This window comes from Callospermophilus lateralis, chromosome 1, assembly GCF_048772815.1.
Source record: "Callospermophilus lateralis isolate mCalLat2 chromosome 1, mCalLat2.hap1, whole genome shotgun sequence".
NCBI classification, from domain to species: domain Eukaryota; kingdom Metazoa; phylum Chordata; class Mammalia; order Rodentia; family Sciuridae; genus Callospermophilus; species Callospermophilus lateralis.
Genome location: NC_135305.1, coordinates 65,133,316 through 65,145,113, shown reverse-complemented (window position 1 = coordinate 65,145,113; position 11,798 = coordinate 65,133,316). Strand labels below are relative to the sequence as shown.

The following is an 11,798-nucleotide window of genomic DNA, read 5'->3' as shown; positions in this document are numbered from 1 at the left end:
AGTTTTTATATCTACCCACATGCCTAATTATATAAGTGATTCATTTATATTTTAATATTTTTAAATACCATATTGCGAACCCACATGAAGAATCATTGGAAACTATATTGAAAGGACCTATTTACTCATTTTACTTAGTTTCCTAAAACTAAATAAACTCTTGCACTGATTTACGATTTCACATCATTAATTAAAGAAGACCATGGTATGAACAAAACATAGAGGATAAAACTAAAAGTCTCCTTTGGAAATGGAGTTTAAATTGTTAATATGATTTAAATATTTATTGTTCCATTGATTGTGTTGTGGTAACCATCTGTGTGGTGACACTGCTTGTATTTTATTCTTGCCACCAGATTAGTGTCCTCTGTTTCCCAGGACAGTGTCTTTTCCCATATCAGGAAAAGAGATTTATCACTTGCATTTTTATACTTCCTTTCCTAATTTTAGCATAGCATTCTTTTCTGTTTTATTGCACATATTCTCTATAAACCTCTCCTCCTAGTACCAGGTTAAATAATTATTTTTTCTTCAAAGTATTTATATCTTTGGCTTGTTAATAGATAGATACTTTCGCCATCAACTTGCTGCACAACCAAACTGTACTTATTTTCTGCCTTAATCTTTCATCACAAATCAGCTTTCTGTGCATCTTAATCACTCTTCCATCATGTCTGTGAACTCCTTCCAGCTTCTCTGCACCTTTTGTATAATGAGGTGTCAAGGTCTGAACAGCAGATGCAGTCCCACCAGTCCTGTCTAGGAAGGTCCTGTTGCCTCCTGTGCTGCTAGGATGCCTTTTTGTTCCCTGAGGTACTCATTAGAGAGACGATACCTGTCTCTGCAGGCAGAGACAAGTGTTGCCGCATTACCCCATCCACTAGCAGCTGCCTTCTGGCTAATTCCTTTTCCAGAGTGGAAATCTCAATTTCCATTTCTCTCTGTCTCCGTCTTTTGTGTTCTTTATTGCTTCTATTTTATTCATCCTGCCTGATTCAGATCTAATTCAGCTGATTATTCCTTTTATTAAATCTTGATCTGGGCCAATATCCTCCCAGTACTATAATTCCACACTAGCGATAATGATAATCTCTCCCTCTCTGATTGCATATACATATATCTCCTAGCCATATTAACTTCTTTCACATCTTCCTGGTACACATATTCCCTTATGTTTATCTATTGCCTTACCTTTTTCTTCTTTATCAAACAAATACAAAGTTTGACATTGTGCTGTTAAACTTGAAAACTCAATTTTATCAAAGTTACTCAGACAATTGAACAATGAATTGTTTTTAATATTGCTGTTTGCAGTAATGTAGAATAACAGTTCAGTTTTTCTTCATAAATTATATAGTTTGGGAACAGATGAGAGAGGCATGACATTCCTATAATACGTACAATATAAATCATGGCCTGTGTTTCTTGAACACTAGTTGATCATTCTTTCTTTCTTTCTTTCTTCCTTACTCCTTCTTTCCTGTCTTTTACTCCTCCATGCAGGTAATGGGGACCACAATCCTTCTGCCTTCAGATTGTAGAAGGGAAAGAATATAGCACCTGTGTCCTCAGCCTACTGTCAAAGTGATTAGCTTTGCAGCTACAGTGAATTACATAATATCTGTCATTTGTGATCTCATTTCTGACAAGTTGGCTTTATAGTATGATGAGAAAATAAGAATAAGACTGTGTTTTATTCTCAAATTATAAAACTAATGAGAAATTAAACCAAAAATAAAAGTCATGAAACACATTGAGGAGGACCCTGGAACCTTGGAAAGCTTGTCTCTCAGTTGTGGAAAACAACACATGGCTCCCAGTTGCCTCCCACATTAATTTTATTAAAGCATTTTATCAGAGTATGATTGCAGTTTGTATCTGACTAGGGGACTAAAGTGAGGGAGGATGGAAAAGAGCTAGGGAAATATTGTAATAGTCAAGGAATTAGGTGGTAAAGACAGATAAGCTTTAGAAGCTGGAGAAAATTTGAGTCTGGCACTAAACACTGGGATCCAACTTAAAATCTGTGACTGGTCAAAGGGGTTAGATTGAGTTCTACCCCTGGAGTGTTTTCATAGGAAATCCAGATTCCTCATCATCCCTCCATGACTTTCTGAAATGTGATATTTGGAGATGATGGCCTGGAAACTGCAATTTTAACAGTTCCTTCATTTGATTCATATACTTACATCTGGTTATGAAATTTTTAGCTGAAAGAGCAGTCATTGTCAAAATAAGTGGACATTAGTGTCAAGGATAAGTAAGAAAAGAAAGGAATATTGAAGAGGTTCAGGGATCAGAGGGTAGACTCCAGCAAGACAAGATCTGCAGCTGAGCTGAGGATAAGGACAGGAAGGAGGTCTCTCCAGAAGTGATGGGGTCAGCACAGTGGGTGAGAAGGTGTGGAAGAATTAACTAAGGGATTGCAATAAAGCTAGAAATTCTGAGCTTCTGATCCTAGCAGAATAGAAAACACTCTAATAATACAAACCAGGGGCCTGTAGGTTACTAGAGTGCAAAGTAAAGGACTGAGGGTTGTCTGGCAGAGGGACAGCAAAGCCTTTGATAGTTTGTTTTGTTTTCCTCAAAACATTGGCCAGGGAATATACAACATGTTCAGCTGTAAATACTTTTTAAATTTACTTATCATTCATAGAAAATAAAAGTGAAAGACAAAGGGAAGATCACCTTGGAAGACATGCAAAAGGCTCAAACATCAAAATATTAGAGTGAACACCCTTTAGAAAATCTACAGGGCACACAGTGACGGGCAGGTTGTGGACAAAAGGCACACAGAACGTTTAAGGGGGGTGCTGTTTAGGAATGCCAAATTGGTTATATATTCAAAAGCATCATTTCAAGAACTTAGCTTCATTTGGGACAATGAATTAAAAACTTTTCTGTTAATATTTTGAAGATAAGCAGAATTTTTCATTCAAGTAATGTTCTTTAGATTGTGCCATAAATTTAAAATTAATATTATAATATTACTAATATTAATACTGTCAACATAATTTGCTTATTTACTGGTGTAACTTTAGTATTGACTTCCTTTATCCCTCTGAACAAATGAGCATGAATTTTTAATCTTATGAAAAGAGAAAATAGAGTAAAAGGCATAACTTTTTTTTTTTTTTTTTTTTAAATCCAACTGAAAATGTAGACTGTGTCAAGGATTATAGTGAGACTTTCTACATTTCAACATGGCATTCATTCCTGGAACACGTCAGCCTCTGCACAGTGACCTAGTGTGTTGATCTTCATAAAGCATAAAGTAGACCATTATGCAGACACACTTCCATTTTGGAACCTTAGTGCCAAGTGTTAATGGTGTCATTATTCCAAACAAAGCGTGTTTGGAACCATTGCTTTTTGTAAGATGTTTCTTGTGGGAATTTTCATAAAGCAACTATAGTCTCCAAGGTATTCACATGGGATAGAAATATAGAGATTTTCTTCTTAGTGTCTGTTATGCTAATGTTTTTGTTAATTGGTAAACTGGTTGGTCCTTTTTATAAAGAAACATTTATTTTTAAACTTTGCTAGCAGTCTTTAATATATATATATATATATATATATATATATATATATATATATACACACACACACATACACACACACACACACACACATACACACACATATATATCCTCTAAGTAAATATAGGTCTTCTATAGGTGGTACCTTTGGAGGGAAGTATAAATAACATGTCAGGGATGGAGCTTACTCTTAAATTAATATATGTTCTTAAAATACTTCAATATTTAAGTAGGATGTAGTCGAGACCATTGTTCTTTAAGACACTTGTTTTTCTAAGAGAGTTTTTAAAAAACTTTATTCTATGAAGATACAATTTTTTCTTTTAAATGGCAGAATCAAATCAAACTCTAGAATTGTGTGAAATACATAAAATTTGGAAACTACATTATTCAGAATCACTTATCTTACAATGTAATGAGATTATATTATAATCTTATTTTGTCTACCTGTAACATTTCTAAGTTTGTATGTGTGTATATATATACATATATACACATGTATGTATATACATTCACTTATACACATAATATTTATGCAAGGAAAAGGTGATAAAACTATTTTCAGAAGAAATTAAAATAATTGAAAAAGTCTTGGTATATTTGTGTTTAAAAACACACCAAATGTAATAAAGGGAATTGCATAAGTGTGATGTAAGTCATATTGTTCATTCATATTTTCAACAACTCAGCATTTAATTGTTGTTGATTAGGGTGCCACAGTTCTTCACAGACAACTCAGGATACTTGTTATTATTTTATAGGTACAAAGATAATATCTAATATTATTAGATACTTTAATTGCATTCTATTGAAGAGCTAATCCCCATTAGAAATAAATATTTAAAATAAAAGAAAATATTTGTATCTATAAATATCACAATGCCTAGAAGGTAATTAGGCTATGGTTTCTTTATCTTTGTTCAAAAAATTAATTTGTTTCACAATCACCAATATAAAAATAAATCATTTAAAAAGTATCTTTAGGCACATGCAGTGGCACAGGCCTATAATCTCAGCAGCTCAGGAGGCTGAGGTAGGAGGATCTCGAGTTCAAAGCCAGCCTCAGCCATGGCAAAGGTGAGGTGCTAAACAACTCAGTGAGATGCTATCTCTAAATAAAATACAAAAAAAGGGCTGGTGATGTAGCTCAGTCATTGAGTTCCCCTGAGTTCAATCCCCAGTACTCTTAAAATTAAAAAAAAAAAAATGACCTTAATTAATTTCATCAGTTAGGCCTATTCACTGACTTTTTTATAACTAAGGAGTCAGGTACTCTTACATATTACTCCCTTGTTGGAAATGCATTAAGTTTCTGTATGACCAGTTGTTACTAGGGTTTTAATATATACCCACAGAAAAGAAAATAACTAACCAGTCCATCAGGGAGATTAAAACTGAGACTGTATTCTCAGAAGCACTAAGTTCAGAGGGAGTTAATAAGCTTTCAGTGACTGAGGGCACAGTAAGATAGGAATTTTATTAATTATTGTTATCCTTTAGCAGTATGTATTCAAATTATAAGAAAGAGTAAATGTATGTGTGTCCTGCTTATGTGTTAGAGTGAAGTATACTGATGTTTTTATATTTACAAACCATTTTTTAATAAGATAGTTTGATGGGGATGTATAGATATGTGATAAAAGAAATATAGAAAAAGGTTGATTGTAGAATCTATAGTGGGTATGTACATGCTTACTGCACACTTTAACTTTTCTGTATATGCAAACATTTTTATGATACAATTTTGGAAAATTATTTTTATCAGAAGAAAGGTTATTACATAATTGTTGAAGGCAGTCAATCTGATAAAACACAAAGAGAGATGCCAGTAATAACATGGTACAACTCCTTATAAGTAAAAATACAAGCTATTCTATATTCTAAAATAAGTGCTTTTAAAATAAGTAAATCTATGCTTTAGCTAAATTCCTTTCAGATTTACACATATATTTTGTAAAGAGATTTTGCTCTCTTCTCTAGATCACATGTTTATACCTAATTATTTTTTATGGTTGTCTATTATTTAAGGCTAACCTAAAGTTATCACCTTGTGTTATATTTTAGTCAATGAGCTTATTCAGTTTTATGGTTCTCTCTGGGCATTTATAGAGTGTACTTTATACTGCATTTCTAGTTCCCTATAACCAAGGAAACAATCTATACTACTGTATTTCAAATCATTGCCATCCTGACCATTACTTCATTTGCAATAAAAATCACAAACTGTGCAAGTGCATTTCATACATGCTCATTTTTTTTTAAGTGTTAATAAGTAAATGTGTGTTCAGCCTTGGTGTAGAGAAAGTCACAGACCCCCCACATGGTAGGATTTGTGTGAGGCTTGATGGGACATTAAGGGTGCATTCCCATGAAGCTCCATTCCATGGGAACTTCCATGCTTTATTCCAACATTCTTATTTTAATAAAATATGTAAGGATTCTCTCGAAAGGTAAATGTTATCACCTGCCATAAGTTTTTAATTAATATAATGTCCCAAACAGTCCTAAGAAAATTTACATGGGCAGCGTTCAGAGCTTAGGAATTCTCTGCTGTCTGTAACATCTGAACTTTCTTCAGATCAGCAGGCACAGGAGATTTGGTAGTTTGAAAATTATGTGGTAAGGACCAAGCAATAAGGTACTTTAATGCTGAAAACCGCAGTACAAAAGGGTTTTTTGAAGGTTAACTTTGTGTCAACTTGACTGGGCCATGGTACCCAAGCATTTGGTCAAACATTACTCTGCACATGTCTATGAGGATCCCTTTGAATGAGAGAAACATTTGAATTGGTAGACTGATTAAAGCAGATTCCCCTCCCTAACGTAGGAGGGCCCCATCCAAGGAGTCTAAAGAGAACAAAAAGTCTCATCCACCCCCAAGGAGGTGGGAATTTCCTTCTGACTGACATGAGCTATCTTTTTCTTTTCTTTTCTTTTTTCTTTTCTCTGCCTTTTGACTTGGACTGAAACATCTAATCTTCCTTGCTTTGGAATCTGCAGGCACTCACAGTGAAACTATACTTTGGCTCTCCTGGTTCTCAAGCCTTCAGATTTGAACTGGAACTGCGAGATCTGCTCTCCTGGTTCACAGGCCTTTGTACTAAGACTACACTACTGGCTCTCCTGGATCTCCAGCTGGTCAACTGCAGATCTTGGGATTCTCATCAGTTTCCATTGCCATGTAAGCCAATTCTTTGTAATGAATCTTACTCATAGAAAGATAGATAGATAGATAGATAGATAGATAGATAGATAGATAGATAGATATCCTATTGGTTCCATTTCTCTGAAAAACTCTGACCAGTACAGACTCTTCTAGATGAGATGATAGAAGAAGAGAATCTCCTTGTCAGTTGGCTAAGAGAAAATTTGGATAATCTATATTCACATACTGTATGAAATGTTTGTTCTAGATATGATAACCCAAGAAATCTTGAAAAACAAAAGATTATTATGTCTCTGCTAAGAAATCACACTTATTCATTTAAGCAATGAATTAATGACATAGTCATTACAATGCTTTTGGTTCTGTTATTGATATACATTAAAATATTGTCATTAGGTTATAAGTCACCAGTCAATATCAATATGTGTTTAAAAACATATTGCTAATACATAATCTTAAGAATTTTCTTTTATTCTTAAATTATTATTGACTATTTTAAACATCAGACTGCATAGTCTGTTAATTTTCTGTTGTTTTACTATTTGCCAGGCATAATAAATAGCTCTCAGTTTCTTTTACTGTAATATTCATATTAATCTTTTATGAACTTACCCACCTAAGATCATTTTCATCATTGCAAACTTGTCTTACACAATTGAGATATGTAGTTGTACTCAGATTATAAACTATTCCTTTTGGGGAAAAATAATGTTGTCTTTTGATTACTCAATGATATAATTTGGTGATATGAGATCAAATTATATTTATGTTGCTTTCTCTTGCCTATGGCTGACAATGATCATGTCACTTACAACTTGGGCTTACTCTAATAACCAGGAAAAGGTAATTCAATCATGACTTAAGTACTCACTGTGGTAAAATTTGTCTAATAAGTAGGTGAAATAAGAGCCAAGATCAAAGAACACTCACTCTGTGAGCAAACACTATCCTATAAGTAAGTATAGGTGTGGTAATTTAAAAAAAAATAAAGAAGAGATTAAGGTGGCAACGATTAATAAAACAAACAAAAAATTGTAAAGTGATCATAAAATCAATAACTATGAAATTAAAAAGTATTCCTTTTATATATCCAGCCATAGAAACTACAAGACAACTAACCCTTATTAAAATTAGAAAATTAAGAATAAATCTCAGGTTATATGATGCATTTGTAAGAGGTATTGTTTGAAAGCAAATTTTGTGAACTTTTTCATTATTTTGATCAAAGTATGGTCAGAAAAATCTCTCATTATTTTTTAGATACTCTAAAATTTTAGAACTTTTTAATAGGAATTTAAAGATTTCTTAATATCCTTTGGGCAAAATTCTTACACTTGTATGGAATCTTAAGGTCAATATGATGAAATGAATAGGAAAAAAATCAATGTAAAAACCTGCACTGGTACAAGATGCTATGACGATATAGAAAGAATAGTATTCAAATAAACCAAAAATTGTGTAGCTATATGATTACCCTTTCCCTCCTCTCTCCCTCCCTTCCTACCTCTCTCTCTCTCTCTCTCTCTCTCTCTCTCTCTCTCTCACACACACACACACACACACACTGTGTGTGTGTGTATCTTTGTCTCTCATTAATTTTGCTGTTCAATTTTAACCAATATAGAAATATATTGCTGTGTTACCATTAACCTCTCTGGTTAAGCACTATATATACACTTCCTGGAAAGAATTTTGAAAATAATCATTACTCTTTCTTAGGATAGCACACTGATTTTGTTTCTTCCTTTGCTTTGTTTTTGTTTTTATTTTTCTTAGTTTAGGATTAGAAAGAATTTTTACAAACCATTTGTATATGTATAAACTTGGAGAAATTTATCTGGTTTATGCAAAGATTTCTAAAGTGGAAGAATAAAGTAAGGAAAGAAGACTATACAGTACCCCCCCCAAAAAAAAGAATAAATAAATAAATAAAATGGAAAATATGGAAAGAATAAATGAATGAATAATTGTCTTTAATAACATTGTTTTATTTTCTCTATACAGTTTTCTATAAGGTTGCAAAAGCAATTTCCTTTTTACTTTAACTTATTTGCCTTTCAGTCGCAGTAATCAGATAACCTCTTTGTGCCTGTGTGTGTGTGTGTGTGTGTGTGTGTGTGTTTCTTTGTTGTGGTACCATGCTGTTTAAACATGTAGGCTTAGCATTTGAAGAAAGTTCTATGTTGAAATGAAGCTTTTAAATATTCTAACCAAGTTAAACAGTTTAAAAAACAATGTTTTCAAAGTTTTAATTTTGTTTGTCTCACATTTACAATGAAAAGAATTTAAAAGAAACACTAAAATCACACCATTAGCCACTGAGTAGAGTGCATGTAAGGAAAGTGGGCTCTGGACTCTTTCCAGGAAGACTTAATTGTGGTTCCACAATCAGGACATTGTTGCACCAGGCTTTACCTACCTGGCAGATTTACACATAAACTCAGAACCATAGTATAGAAAAGCTCCAGTGACTATAAATGTTTGGCCATAAATCTAGCAAAAGCTGGAAAATACAGAAGAATAAAGAAATATCAAAATTAACAGTAAGATTCAGGTGATAAATTGATTAGTATGTTGCATAACACAAATTCTCCTTTAGGTTTGATTTGGTTAGTGATCCTAATTACAGGGAAATAGTTCTGTTTTGTTTTCAGAAAAGTACATATAATTCTTAGAATTTTAGCAGTTCAGAAATGGACTAGTTCACTAGGCCAACAAATAAGTGTCAAGAATTTTGATTATTAAACAATCATAGCCAAACAACCTAATAAATATTTATGTCCTGATAAACTAAATTGAAAAAAAAAATGAAATTAATACCTTAATTCATTCTGAAATTATTTACTAATGAATAGGGTGTATGCATAGGTTAGGCACTTTACTACTTTTCATATCTTGGAATCAGATTAAGCACTGGGAACCTCATTACCTGTTCCACATGGATTTTCAGGAGATACTTGATTTTATCACATCACCTGCTGAGATGAACGTCACACAGCTATGATGTCCTAGAAAGGAATGTAGCCCTCACTAATGTTGAAACTGTGAAATACCTTGACTACATGACTCATACGATAGATGTTGAGCCTTGTTGTATTTACGTTGAAATTTTAAAATAGCCCACAGCATGACAGATGAGTCACTTATCACTGCAAAGTTACCTTAGTGCATAGTCCTGGAATCACAAATATTAGATACCCAATTAGGTATCTAATATTTGTGGCTATTAGATACCAATGTCAAGTATAACCCTTGAGTTTTCAAATTGAGAAGTCAAAAAGCCTTTGCTGCATGGAAAGTGAATGAGAAACAACCATAAAAGCTCACAGTCCTACCTCTTAATCTTGGTATTTTAAATTTTTTTTCTCAGTCCAGATATTGCAAATACTTCTTAGTATTCACAGTATAATTGTAACTTTGGAGAGTTTGTTGGCCTACACATGATGTAGCATGGGACCATCATCATAGCTTGAGGCAAGTGGTACTTGTGTATTTTAAATAAAATAATAGAATAAATGCCTAGTAGGGCTTTTTTTTTTTCACTTTGACACAATATTTTATGATTTGGACTAAATGTTTTCCAAAGGTTCTAATTATACCTTTTCACTCAGGAGAGCTACTTGTTTTAAGTCTGTATGAGGTATGTTATACTGAGAAGAGGACTATGCCTTCTCATATATATTTCCAAACTACAAATAAAACTGGAGTGCTCCAAGGGGAACATTTGAGTGCGTATTCCATTTTCTCTCATTTTTGCGTTTGAATAACCCAGTTAATATATAAATAATGTTTCCTTTTAAAAACAAATATCATATAGAATCAGCTAAGGCCCTTACTGGATTTTATCTGGATTATAAGAACCCAAGTATGAGAGTCTTAAACTAGATCCATTGCTTTCTGAATAAACTGTGAGCAATAATGTCCCCATTGACAGTAAAGCAAGGTATGCTAAAATTAATAGTCAAGAATATAGACTGCCTATTAATGAAAAGAAAAAATATGATGGCAGCAATATTTTCTTACATATTTTGGACAGGATTAGATAATATTGATCATTAGCAATGATACTTAATAACTGACATTCTTGTGAGTTCAAATTTTGACTTATTCATTTTCTCATCTATTCATTTTTAAAATTGCAATTTCTTACAGTCTACTTTATTATCAAATGTACATACTTTTAAACAGTTGCAGTCATAATCTCTGAATGTGATCATGATTAGCTGGCTTTTATTGGCAGGATACTTTTAATTTTTATTCAGATTGAAATCATTTATCATCTACTAAAAAGTAGGTGTTTGAAGGAATGAAACACAGCACTAGTACAGGTCAGGAAGGTATATCTGGGGCATTGTGCTCACTCTCAGTTGAAAGACTTCTATAAATCTGTGGAGAGATGTTGCAGCAAGTTGGTCAATGAATTCAGATGATTTGGAGTGAGTAGGAAGGGCACTTCACCTAAACTGTGAGTCCAGGACTGATTCTGGTTATTTCACATACAACTGCAAGAAAAGAAAACCATAAATTAGCTGATACCTAGGTAACTTAAACAATATTTACGTAATTGAAACTTTTGGGGAAATAAATTATATGTAAATACAAGGTAATAGAAGAAAAATAATAATTTGATTATTTTTCTTTTCATGAAATCTTATTACCTAAATGTAAAAAATATATGCAGACATATATATATGTATGTGTTTCCATATTTTCCTTCTAAATTGATTGAATTTTCTATAATTGGCACAATTACTTTCCAGCCAGGTAGATAGTTGTTTTAGTTAGCTTTTTCACTGCTGTGTTCAAAAGCAGTGCTTTTGACAAAAACACTTTTAGGGTAGGGAAAATTTACTTGGGGGCTCATTGTTTCAGAGGTCTCAGTCCATAGAAAGTGGACTTCATTCCTCAGGGGTCAAGGTGAGGCAGAGCATCATGGTGGAAGAGTGTGGTGGAGGGAAGTGGCTCAAGACATGATGATTAGGAAGAATAGAGAGAGACTCCACTCACCAGAAACAAAATATATACCTCAACATCACCCTCCCAATGTCCACCTCCTCCAACCACACTCTACCTGCCTTCACTTACCACTAAAT

At 33.2% G+C, this 11,798-nt stretch overlaps 1 protein-coding gene across 1 annotated transcript in view; it reads left to right on the top strand.

The window, feature by feature from the left end:
- The first annotated feature begins 6,651 nt into the window (after positions 1 to 6,651).
- Positions 6,652 to 11,798, top strand: part of Sema3d (semaphorin 3D) — a 155,915-nt gene continuing 150,768 nt past the window's right edge. The window contains exon 1 of the mRNA XM_076862571.2: positions 6,652 to 6,720. The gene's annotated coding sequence lies outside the window, so the exon portion shown is untranslated. The remainder of the gene's footprint in view (positions 6,721 to 11,798) is intronic.